This window comes from Pipistrellus hanaki (assembly GCF_964339955.1).
Source record: "Pipistrellus hanaki genome assembly, chromosome: 5".
Taxonomy (NCBI): domain Eukaryota; kingdom Metazoa; phylum Chordata; class Mammalia; order Chiroptera; family Vespertilionidae; genus Pipistrellus; species Pipistrellus hanaki.
In genome coordinates, this window is record NC_140507.1 from 36,312,531 (window position 1) to 36,324,534 (window position 12,004).

General features: G+C 34.7%; 1 long non-coding RNA gene across 2 annotated transcripts in view; it reads left to right on the forward strand.

Moving 5' to 3' along the window:
- Positions 1 to 11,246, forward strand: part of LOC311623411 — a 28,632-nt gene extending 17,386 nt beyond the window's left edge. Inside the window, exons 3-5 of one of the 2 annotated variants that reach the window (XR_014795143.1) lie at positions 5,601 to 5,695; positions 7,114 to 7,162; positions 11,218 to 11,246. This is a non-coding gene — a long non-coding RNA (uncharacterized lncRNA). Of the gene's footprint in view, positions 1 to 5,600; positions 5,916 to 7,113; positions 7,163 to 11,217 lie in introns of those variants that run through there. The other variant, XR_014795144.1, reaches the window with a different exon arrangement.
- Positions 11,247 to 12,004: the final 758 nt, after the last annotated feature.

Below are 12,004 nucleotides of genomic sequence, written 5' to 3' on the forward strand. Positions count from 1 at the left end.
TTGTTTAGGAGAAACAAAAGATGCTTCCATCATTCAGAAAATTTCAAAAACACAGGGAAAAGATCGGATATATCTTTTTCATTACACCACACATGATTATAGAGCAGGGGTGGGAAACCTATTTTTCTCCCAAGGACCATTTGGGTATGTATCACATCGTATGTGGGCCATACAAAATTATCATCTTAAAGTCAGCCTGCTCTATTGTGTCAGACATTTAATTAACTCACCCCTAAGGCTTTGGCAAGGCCAGAAAAAATGATTTCAAAGATCTTATATATCCCCCACCCCTCCTATAGAAGAATCAACAATTTCTCAGTAGTGTGGGAACTTTTAAAATGTTCAGGTTCCCATTCCTTTTTGTTTTTTTCTTAATTAAAACTGCACATGAGACCATCAGCGACTGTCCAGATTTCCATGTCTTTTGTTGATTTCCCTTGAAAATGCAGTTTATTTACAGAAGTCTGATTTTTTTCCACTGAGTTTCAGTCAGCATGATTTTATCCTGTTTTTTTTTGGCTTTGAGTCATTCATTGTATCATCTATTGGGACAAAGCTCATGTAGAATAATTTAATATTCTGGTCAACAGTTATTAGATAACATTAAATGACTACAAGGAAATAAATAAAGTATTATAAAAAGGACTGGAAGGCTCTCTGGAAGATTTTCTGGGCTTGGTCAAGGAAATAAAGTTATGGATGAGGCATTAATTGGTCATATCCTTTGCCATCTTAGGAAAGATTTATTATTAATGTTTGTTTACTAAGAAGGCGAATGTGTCCTGAGTATGATGTGTAGCCTCAGGGAAGAATTTGTCAAATGCCAATTTGAAGCTGTCCAGTGTTATCTTAATCTCATGTATTTTATAATGTGGTCATTCCCACTGTCTCTTTTCAAAATTTAGGGCCAAATACGAAATATCTCCATAAATTTGTCTTTCTGATCCATGACAAGTCATTGCTTAAAGACTTTAGTCCCTCTAGTCTGTTAAGATTCATGATCTGCTAGCATGTTTTTTCTAGCTTCCTTATGAAGCTCTCTCTTATGTGTTCAACACAAGACAATTCAGGGCAAACAAAAGCACATGAGACTAGACTATACAAATAGTCAAGCAAAAGAAAAAGGAAAGAATAAGCAGATTAACTAAAATTTATCCAATAGTGGAACAACAACAACAACCAGCAACAAAAAACTATATAGAAAAGCATATATCTAATTTTCTTTACCATAAAATTCCCTTCCAAACCAAAAGGCCTAATTGTCATATACTATGATTTAGGCCTAATTGCCTTATGTAAAAGCCTACTGCTTAAAAATTCTAGTGTTTAAAAAAAATAATAACAGCCCTAGCTGGTTTGGCTCGTGGATAAAGCATCAGCCTGCAGACAGAAGGGTTCCCAGTTTGATTCCAGTCAAGGTCACATGTTTGTGTTGTGGGCTCGATTCCCAGTGGGGGGCATGCAGGAGACAGCCAACCAATGATTCTCTCTCATCACAGATGTTCCTATCTCTCTCTCTCCCTCTCACTTCCTCTCTGAACTCAATAAAATATATATTTAAAAAACACAATAACAAGTAGTAACAACAGCACTACAAATCAAAATTTGAATACAAGGTACCTGGTTAACATGCTTATTGGTCTGAAGGCCAGAATATGAAGGGCAACGAGAGTCATACTTGGTTTGGTTGAGTAAAGTATTGTTTCTTTATACAGGATTTTGGCAAAGATTTTGTTTTGTGTTGTGTTGGGTATAGGGGCAGACATAGATTGTTGTCATTTGTAGAGCATGCTTTATATTGGTTATAGAAGCAGGAGTGGTTATCATCAATATTTGAAGAATGTTTTCCATTAATTACCTAAGTGTGTTTTTTGTTGTTGGTCACACAGTAAGGAGTAGTTTAATATCAGTTTTAGGAGCATGATGTGCAGTGAGTCTGTGGCCAATTGACTCATGTTCTAAGTGTAAGACTGTCACTTATTGGTCAGTTTTAAGACACAGGTGATTGAAGTGAGTTGTCATCTATCAACTAAATATCATTAAAGACACTTCTAGAACTTACTGTTATCAGGGTGATAGAATGATCACTTGTATCCTAGGAGTGTGGAATTTAAATTTTCTTAAGTTAATCGTCATCTATTTTCTGAAAGTTTAGTACATTAGCCAATGAGACTATTTGTGCCTAAAGTTTTATTTTGAGGATGCTACTTTAATTCTTTAGTAGTTCCAAGACTATTAAGGCTGTTAATTTCTTCTTGATTCTGAATTGGTAAGTCACAGATCTCAAAGTATTTGTCCCTTTTAAATATATTTTCAAAATTTATATCCTCTTATTTGTTGAGAAATTTGTTTATGGAGATTCATGTATTGTTGAATTGATTTCTCTGTGGGAGGAAGGAGGCTCTGGGGCTCCTTATTCAGCCACTTTTCTCATGTCACCCCTACTCTATTGTATGTTTGATACTCTATTGTGTCTTTGCTATTAAGTGGCTTATGTCATTGATCTTCTTTTCTTCTTCTTTATAATAATATACTTAGGCATATTGTGTTACTCATTTTCTAAATTCATAAATTAGACATTTAGTTACTAATTTATAGCCATCTTATTTTCTAATAAATACACTTAAAAACAATAGTCCAGGTGTAGGCAACCTGCGGCTCTTTTTGTTAAGTGAAAAAATCCTTTTTCTACACGATCCGGTATATAGCATTAAGGTAAGAAACAATATATGCAGTGTTATATTTGTTTTAAATGTCGCAATGGTTTTGCGGCTCCCAGGTTTTTTTTTTCCTTCGAAAACAGGTCCAAGTGGCTCTTTGTGTCTTAAAGGTTGCCGACCCCTGCAATAGTCCCTTAAAACATGACTTTTACAGCTCTATTCATTTTGATATATACAGTGTTTTACTGGAATATACTTGTATCGCTTTTAAATTTTTCATATTGATTTCATTCTAACTCTTGCGTTATTTGACAATTATAAAAAAGTCCAAGTTAATTTTATTTATATTTTTTATTATGACCTTACATTTATTGCATTGTGGTCAGAGCATATGTTCTTTATCATATCTGTAAAATTGAATAGAAAGAAGAGAAGAGAGGTTTCAGTTACAATTTCTACCAAAATGCTGAACCAGCAGGGACTACAAAATCCACCTCCCTTTTCCTTTGTGCATTTCCACGTAGATTATCCAATAACCTTGGGGGACTATGATCTAACAGGCATAGAAAGAGGGAGAGATAAAAGAGAGACTTAAAAATAAATGACTATTTCAAAACTACAAATAAATTAGAATCCCTATTCTAGTGGAAGCAAAGTAGAATAAATGACCAAATAATATAATTTAGTTTAACCAGAAGGGGTAAAACTTTAATTGAAATATGCAACAAGGATAAAAAAACATAAGAAAAACCAAGTAGAAATATTGTGTGGAGGGTATAATAGATTAAATAAAGAACATAATAGGTGGTATGAAAAAATAATCTGTGAAGTACAGAATTGGAAGTTTCGTTTACGGAACAAGGAGAAGAGTTTGTCACCCTGAAATACTCCTTTTGGGATACTGATTATTTTAAAGCTGGTTATTTTTTAGAAAAGAAAGACTCAGAAAAAAACCTTTCAATTTTCCTCTAACTACCTAAAATAATTTGGATAGAGGACCTGCTCCAGAAAGTGAGACATTGTTATAGATAATTATAGTTTAATATAAACTAACTGGAGGCCTGGCATGTGAAATTCATGCTCGGGTACATTCAGTCCCTAGGCCTGGTCTAGGATCAGGGCCATCTTCCCTGGCTGCTGGCAGCTGGCCCCACCCCCCACCGCCACCCACTGCCAGTTCCCTGTTTGCTATCCATCAAAGCCTGCCAGCTGGGGGGAAGGACCAGGAGGTGGCCAGTTTAAATCATAGCGACTGGTTCTGGTCCTTCTGCCATTTAGTTGATTTGCATGTTATTCTTTTATTTATATAGATAGATGTGTGATAGACAGGGAGGAACCTAGAAAGGCCCTTTTGATCCAAGTCCTCGCTGTTTCCCATTGTGAAAGACGGCCCCGCACACACTGACTTCCCAAACACGCGCCTTTCCATCTCCATGGGAATAGCCTTCCTCCTCTCTGAAGTCCCAAACCTCGTCTCCTCATGGTCCTCAGCTGAGATTGCATGGAAGCCTTACCTGCCCTATAAATAAAACATCTGAATAGTCTCAGAAAGAAATACAAGTAAAATTGAGAGGAGGGAGTGCTTGACGGAACAATAAAGAAGCACTTCTCAGAATGAATAAAGGAATCAATATCTCAGATTGGAAGAGTCCTTAGCACATCAAAGAAGAAAGACAAGGGGGCGGGGGAAAACCATGTCTGGACAACAATGTAGTGAAATTTGAAAATACCAAATTAAAAAGGGGAAATTCCTGTTCTAAAATAAACAAACACCAGATTGAGGATGGAGTTTCTTGTCCCCAGGATAAGGGACCAAGACTTCCCTGCAGTCTCAGTCCCTCCCAGGAACCAATCAAACTGGAATTTCCTGATCAACACTAGGGAGGTAGTCTTCCTACTAAGACCCCTGCCACCCTTCCCCCAAGAAATGTGCCCTCGCCAGAAGCAATGCTTTCTTCTCTTTTGCTAATAAATGTCTCGTCCTGCCCAGTTTCTGCCTATAAAAACCTCCTAATTTGTACAACTTCTCAGGGTATCTACCTATTGACTAGATGGGATGCTGCCCGATTCACGGATCACTCAATAAAGCCCATTAGATCTTTAGATTTATTCAGTTTGTTATTGGTGGGGTGTCCTCCGTGTCCCCGTGTTGCTGGTGGAAACAGAGCTCCCGGTGTTCCACGGGAATAGGATTGTCCTGAGGCCCCCCCGGGAGGATGAGTGATCCCGGACAGCTTTATTGATGATGTAATATTAAGGGAGTTCCCCTTCAAAATTCCATCTCCCTTCAGCCTGCCATGGAACAAGTCCCATTTTGTCTTCAGCAGAGCTGGGATGAGAGCCACTGCCCAGAGTTTCTGTCCCAAGTCAAAGTTGGCCCAGTCCAGCATCTGGCCAGCTCAGCTCATGTCCCCAGCTGCAGTCTAATGCATGTAGGGTACGCATAGCTATGGGTCATGCTGCTTCCAGGCCACATGGCAGGCTGGAGCAGATCACGGAGTAAGTCAGAAACGGGAACATAAGAGGAACAAGAGAATCCTTTGCTTGGGGATCTCATAGAGGAGCTTATTCAATGAATCTTACAGGATTTCATGAGCCCACCATCTTTCTGGGGTTCTACCAGAGAGGGGTGCATCATCCTTGTTCACCTCAACTCTCTCCCCTCTCATCGTGCCCCAGAGGGAAGAGCTTCTACAGACTCCTCGTGGAGTCCTTTCTCTGATGTGCTCTCCCCTGAGTTTATTCACCTCAGCCTCTGTAATGCTGAAAACCAGCGGAGCAGACCTCCGCATCACCTCCTTGAACATAATAAATTCCCTTCCAAGTGAGTGGTAAAGAATTTAGCATGGTAAGAACAATATGGCACAAACTGAATTTTGAAGCATCTGAAAGGTTTGACATATTGGCTTCTAAACCATCCTTGCTTGTTTTTTATTATAGAACTATCAAGAGAGTGCTGGAGGAAAAACAGATTCTACCAAACCCTTCAGTCTGGATTGTTATGTCAGAAAACGTCCTAAGAATATATAAACCTGGTAATGGATGTGGGTGGTGCCCTCTTGGACATCAGAAATGGATTAAAGGCGTGTGAGGAAAAGAACCATGAGTGGCCACTAGATTTTTAACTCAGCAACTAGATAAAATGAATGCCTGGGCTACATAATAAGATGGTGCATAATCTTGGGGAGGAGCCCACTGGTGTCAGTAGAAGTGAAATTCAAATAAAGAAATATTGAAAATAGAGCTGGACCTAAATTTGCTGTTAATTTTAAACCAAATTAACAGCAAATTAATTTATGTAAAATACCTCATTGGCCACATTAAATTAATGATGTCCATTATTATTCAGTGATTATATTCTGACCCAGAAGAAAAATGTTTTATTTAAAAGAGAAAAAAGTCATTTTAAGGAAACACATAGAACACCTCAAATGCTTATTGAATTAATAAGTAAAACTGATCCTATTTAAAGAGGAAGGAGTTTTACAGTTTCATAGCACTAAAATTCTTTTCATTTTTACAGCTTTATGAAAGTAAAGTCTAATAAACAGGAATTTCTAATTGTAATTTATACTGATTTTTCACAATATCAATACTTAATATTTCCTCATTTACATTTTTTCATTTTAAAATTAAGCACTCCTTTAATTGTTTTTCTTTATGTCCCCCTTTTCATTAGTGAGATTAAGCACATTTACTGGTTATTTGAAGTATCATCTGTAAATTGTGAAAAATAATATGGTCTTTCCCTTACCTAAGAAATCAAAGACTTTTAAATATGAGCACTTCCTAAATACGCCAAACACTTATGTGTAAAATGGGTCTTATGTGTAATGCCTTCGCTTTTACAGACGTTTCAAGCTGTTGTATTCTTGGCAACCGCTGTTTTCAAACTTCTCTCCTTCCTCTTTAAATAGGATCAGTTTTACTTATTAATTCAATAAGCATTTGAGATGTTCTGTTTCTTTAAAATGACTTATTTCTCTTTTAAATAAACCATTTTCATTCTGGGTCAGAATATAATCACCGAATTTCACATTTGTCCTGTACTCACTTTAAAATAAATGTTTTATGCATCATGGTAACTTTCCTAAAAATGCATTATTGTGGGCATATAACACAGATCTGTTTCAAACTCCTGACTTACACAGGAAGGTTTTGTTTCTTCCTCGACTGGGTGGGTACGCTAACTAGTCCTTCTTGGCCCCCAAATATCCCATCCCAAGATTGCATCCTTCGCTGCTGCAAAGATGGTAATACCTGGGCTCAGGTTTCAAAAGTGGGGTGAGAAAATAGAGTAAGAGTGACCTTTAGTGGCCACTCTGAGTAATCACAAAGGGATGGAACATCTCAAGGGGGATAGATGGACAATGCCATGTTTGCAGGACTACTTAGAGCAGAAACACAGTTAAGTTAAAACTGGCTAACCATAACACTTTTTATGTCATTTCAGTCTAGCGGAAGATCAAAACCCTGGGAGTCGCTGTTAGGACAGCTTAAAGGTGCATTTTTAATTGGTAAATGGAAATCCAGTCACACCTATTAAACTGAGTTAGGAACTTCAATGCCTAAATCCCCTGCACAAATAGATTGGAAAAGTAGCATTTAATTGAGGCAAAAATCCTTTGCTTTCCATAGATTGGTAAAAGCCACCTGGTAATCTTTTGAACCTCAGAACTAAGCAGCAGGAGGAAGAGTTATTCGTTAGCTCCACGTTTGATCTTTAAAAAGGGAACCCTCTCCCACTTAGGATTAAAGTCACTATTGATGAGAATTAAATGCTCAGAATGTAATTTTTTTCCCTTTTGGTTAAAGAACATCAATGCCTACTTCTGAAATTCCATCTTAAAATAGAACATCTCCATAATTAAGACATTTTACTCATTTTATATCTAGGTACTGCTTTCTTACTGACTTATTTTCTCTCTAATAGAAGTACTATCTGGTCAAAAATATGTTAGAAAAAAAAACAAGTTCCAGTGATGTTTCTAATAAAATCATGTTATGGGATTTTAAAAAATCAAATGAGGACTTTCAGCATTATAAATAATCTGCACATTCATATAAATGTATTTCCATAACACTGTGCTTTATTAAAAGTAATTGTAATTTTACTCATGTTATTAAAAGTACTTGCTTTCAAAAATAAAATACATTGCTGTGTATGATACAGATTTTTATAAGACAGGAAGATCATAATTAGGTAAAACTTTAAGACAAAAATCGAGGTTTCTGAATCTATGTCTTTTGGACTGGTCCATTCTAAAACGCATGACTTTTATAAAACACAAAAGACAAAGCAATGTGGTATGAGGAAAAGACCATTAGATGAGAATCAAAAAATCCATTTGTATTTGTGTGTGTGTGTTTTATTTGACATACCAGTTTGCTTCAAAGCAGTGAACAAGTGAGAGTACTAATTCATTTAAGTTACAATTGGATTTCTTTTAAAATTATCATACTACTATATAGATGCATGATATAATTATATCTAAATATTGAGTGGATAATTGAAATCTACTTTACATATTTATTTTAAGACACATACAACATTACATATACACAAATATATGTATGTATACACATATACACATATATGCATGTATACACACATACACATGTATGCGTTACACACATACAAATATGTGTGTCTATACACATATGCATGCGTATATACACACATATGTATGGAAGTATACATACATGTATACATGTGTATATATAGGGGTATGCAAAAATAGGTTTACAGTTGTGAGTTTGGGAGAGTTTATTCTTGTTATTAATTGTTGAATTTATTATTATTATTAACCTACTCTTGCACATCCCTGTATGTATATACAAATTCTGACTCAATGATTATTTGTCTCATTATCTACTACTGAAACAAAAAATCTTCCCAAAATAGAATAACATAAAGCAACAACTAAATTACCATGTTCTTAATTTTGTGGGTGAGGAGTTTAGGTGAAGCACAGCAGTGATGTCTGGAGTCACAGAGGGCTCTTCTGGGAAACAGTTTCCTTCCATGTTATTGTTGGCAACCAAAAATCTAAAGCAACACACACAATTTCTAAGTATCCATCTTCAAAGCTCTCTCTTCATAGTGCACATTTGTTTTAAGAAGCAATTACTGTCTTATTCACTGATAAAATAGAACATGTACTCAACAAAAGTTCATTACAGAAGTCAGAAAATTTGGATCACAGAGAATTTAAAAAGAGAACTGTATAATTATCTCTAGGTACTAATTTCTCACAAAATAGAATTCATGACAAAAAAAAAAAGATAAAAAGAGACACAGATGATCTTATATACTGGTAAAAGGAACAATAAAGGGGGAGGATATAATGGTTCATCATGATGATATATTCCATGATATAGCCTCAAAATATGTAAAAGTACAACTAACAGAAATGCATGGAGAAATAGATATATTAATCATTCTAGTTAGAGATTTTTAAAATATAACTTCAAAAACATTAAGAAAATCAAGAACAAAAGAATGGCAAACAAATCAGATATAAACAATAAAATGTATAAGTCCAAACTATTAGATATTTATAAAGATCTAAACCAATAAAGAATATACATTTTTATCATATATATATAATTTATAAAAACTGACCTCCACTACTGCTCAACCAATCTTGAATAAATCCCAAAGCTTAAATAGCAAACAGACTATGATTTTTTTTGGCCATAACATAAATAAAGTAGAATTTTATAAAAAACTATCTAACAAAATTTCACATTTATAAAAACAAAAATCACATGCCATTTAGATAAAAAGAGAAATCATATAAAAAATTGCGAGATATTTATATCTAAAAGATAAAATGTATATGTGAACCAAATGGTACTTAGAAGAAAAAAATTAACTTTATAAATATTTTTTCAAGAACTTAAATAAAGATTATTATAAACAAGAACTTGTTAGTAAAATTGAATACTTAATTAAATGGAATAAATTATGGGGAAAATATAAAATACCGTAAGGTACAAAAAGGAATAAAAATCTTAAATAGAAAAGTATTGATAAAATAGAAGTAGTAATCATTTTACCCACACAGACATTTCTCAAAAATCCAGACTGTTAATTAATTCCTCAAACTTTTAAGGAATAGTTATTTCTATATTACATTTGTGTTTCTAGAAACTAAAAAACTGCCAGAATTGCTCAGCTTATGCTAGAGGTTTAGTCTAATATAATTCCATAACTAAACAAGGACCACAAAAAGGTAAGAACATAAGGAATAATTTGCCTTAGAAACATAAATGCAATTATCCTAAACAAAATATTAACTAAGTAAATAAAAATATTAACTAAGGAAATCTCACAAAATATACCAAAATAAAGTGGTATTTTTAATCCCAGAAATAAAATGATGAATAGCAGGAACTCTTTCAAGGTAAATATATTTTTAATGAACACATGGAGAAAAACATATGAGTTTCTTAAAAGATAGAAAAACAAACGTGATAAAGGTTTAAAATATATTTACAATAAATAATTAGAAAATCTAGAAATAGCCCTGGCCAGTATTGTTCAGGAAACATGCCCATGTTGTGGACTCAATCTCCAGTGGGGATCATGCAGGAGTCAGATTTTTCACATTGATGTTTCTCTCTCCCTCTCTCTTCCTTCCTCTCTTATTCTCAAATCAACAACAAACACATACACACACACACACACACACACACACACACACACACATTTTTAGAAAGGAAAATCTAGAAATAAAAAGAAATGGTTTTCATTTTTTTAAAAAGGTTACATATACCAAAGCATCAGCAAATATTACACTTACTGGGGAAACAGCAAATGTATTTATTTTACCATTTAGGCTACATAAACATGTCCTCTATTATTGGCCTGTTTAAATTAGTACTAGTTTTTGATCAACACTAAGAGGAAAAAGAAAAGGAAATAAATATAAACATCTATTTGTAAAATATAGCCAAAAGAATCATTAGGAAAACAATTAAACAAGGAAAGTCAATAAAGTGATGGACACAAGACTCTCTTACAAAGAAACTCAACAGTATTTATCTATTCTAGTGATAGGCAACTGGGAAATATATAAGCAAAATAGAGGCAGACTCAGATAGAAAGCAGGCTGACAGCTGTCGGGACTGGTTGGGTTCTTGGGGGTGGTGGTGGAGGGATTGAGAAAAAAAGAAAGGGAAAAGAAAAACATCATGGATACAACAGTATGATGATTGCCAGAGGGGAGAGGGAGATAGAGAAGGACATAGGGGAAGAGATGGTGTGGAATGAAGACTTGACCTGGGGTGGTGAACACACAACACTGTGTATAGATGATGTGTTGTAGAATTGTACCCTAAAACCTATATAATTTTGTTAACGAGTGTCACTCCCAAAAATTCAATAAAAAGGAAAAAAAAATTAAATTTAATAATGAACAAATGGCTTAAAAGGCAATTTACAGATGAAGACCAAAAAATGGTTAGAAAGCTGAAGCATGTTCTCAAACTCATTAGTAAATAACAAAATGCAAATTAAAATAATAATTGTTAATATAAAATCTATCTATAGATTTTTTTATACCATGGATTCAGAAAAACGTTGAAAACTACAAATGCAAACTCTCAGTAGCTCTATGGGGTTATACGTACCCACTATGCGCTGTGGATAGGAATATAAACTCGCATCTCCCAGTAACCTCTTCTGGAGAATAATCCGGCCACAGTTAGGTAAGTACAGCAAATGCATATTCTATGTCCCATGGAAACCTTTTATTAGTCTCTTGACCTGTATAGAAAGAGTTATTATAATGAAGGAGGCCAAGGAGAAGTCTTTGAGTTTCTCTTCCCTCACCAAGGTAATAAATAACAACCCATAGCTCATTCCTGGAGAGAATGGCAGAGACTGGTACCTCCTTCAAAAACTTAAAAGCCACACAAGTCACAGGATTTAAAGGATCTTGATTAGGGCGGTCAATGACGTAATCGTAATACATTTGTCAAATGTCACTAACTTAAAATGTATGTGTTTTATTATATGTCAAAATCAACTAATAAGATTGATTTTAAATGAAACAAAACAAAAACTAACTTCATCCACTTTGGTCAGCTTGTGTGAAGATCTTTCTTCTCTCTTTCCAACACGCTACATTGAACTGTTCTGTTCTGTGACAAGATGTTTAATGTGCTTCAAAAACTGCTGTGCTTTGTAGAATTAAGTTATCTGGGGAAGCTGACAGCACATGGAGAAGCTGTGAAGACATATTCCAGAATTAAAAATATCAAATGATATAGAAATTTACCTCTCTGGTCAGATAAATTTCTATATCATTTGATATAAAAGTTTTAGAAAGACTTGT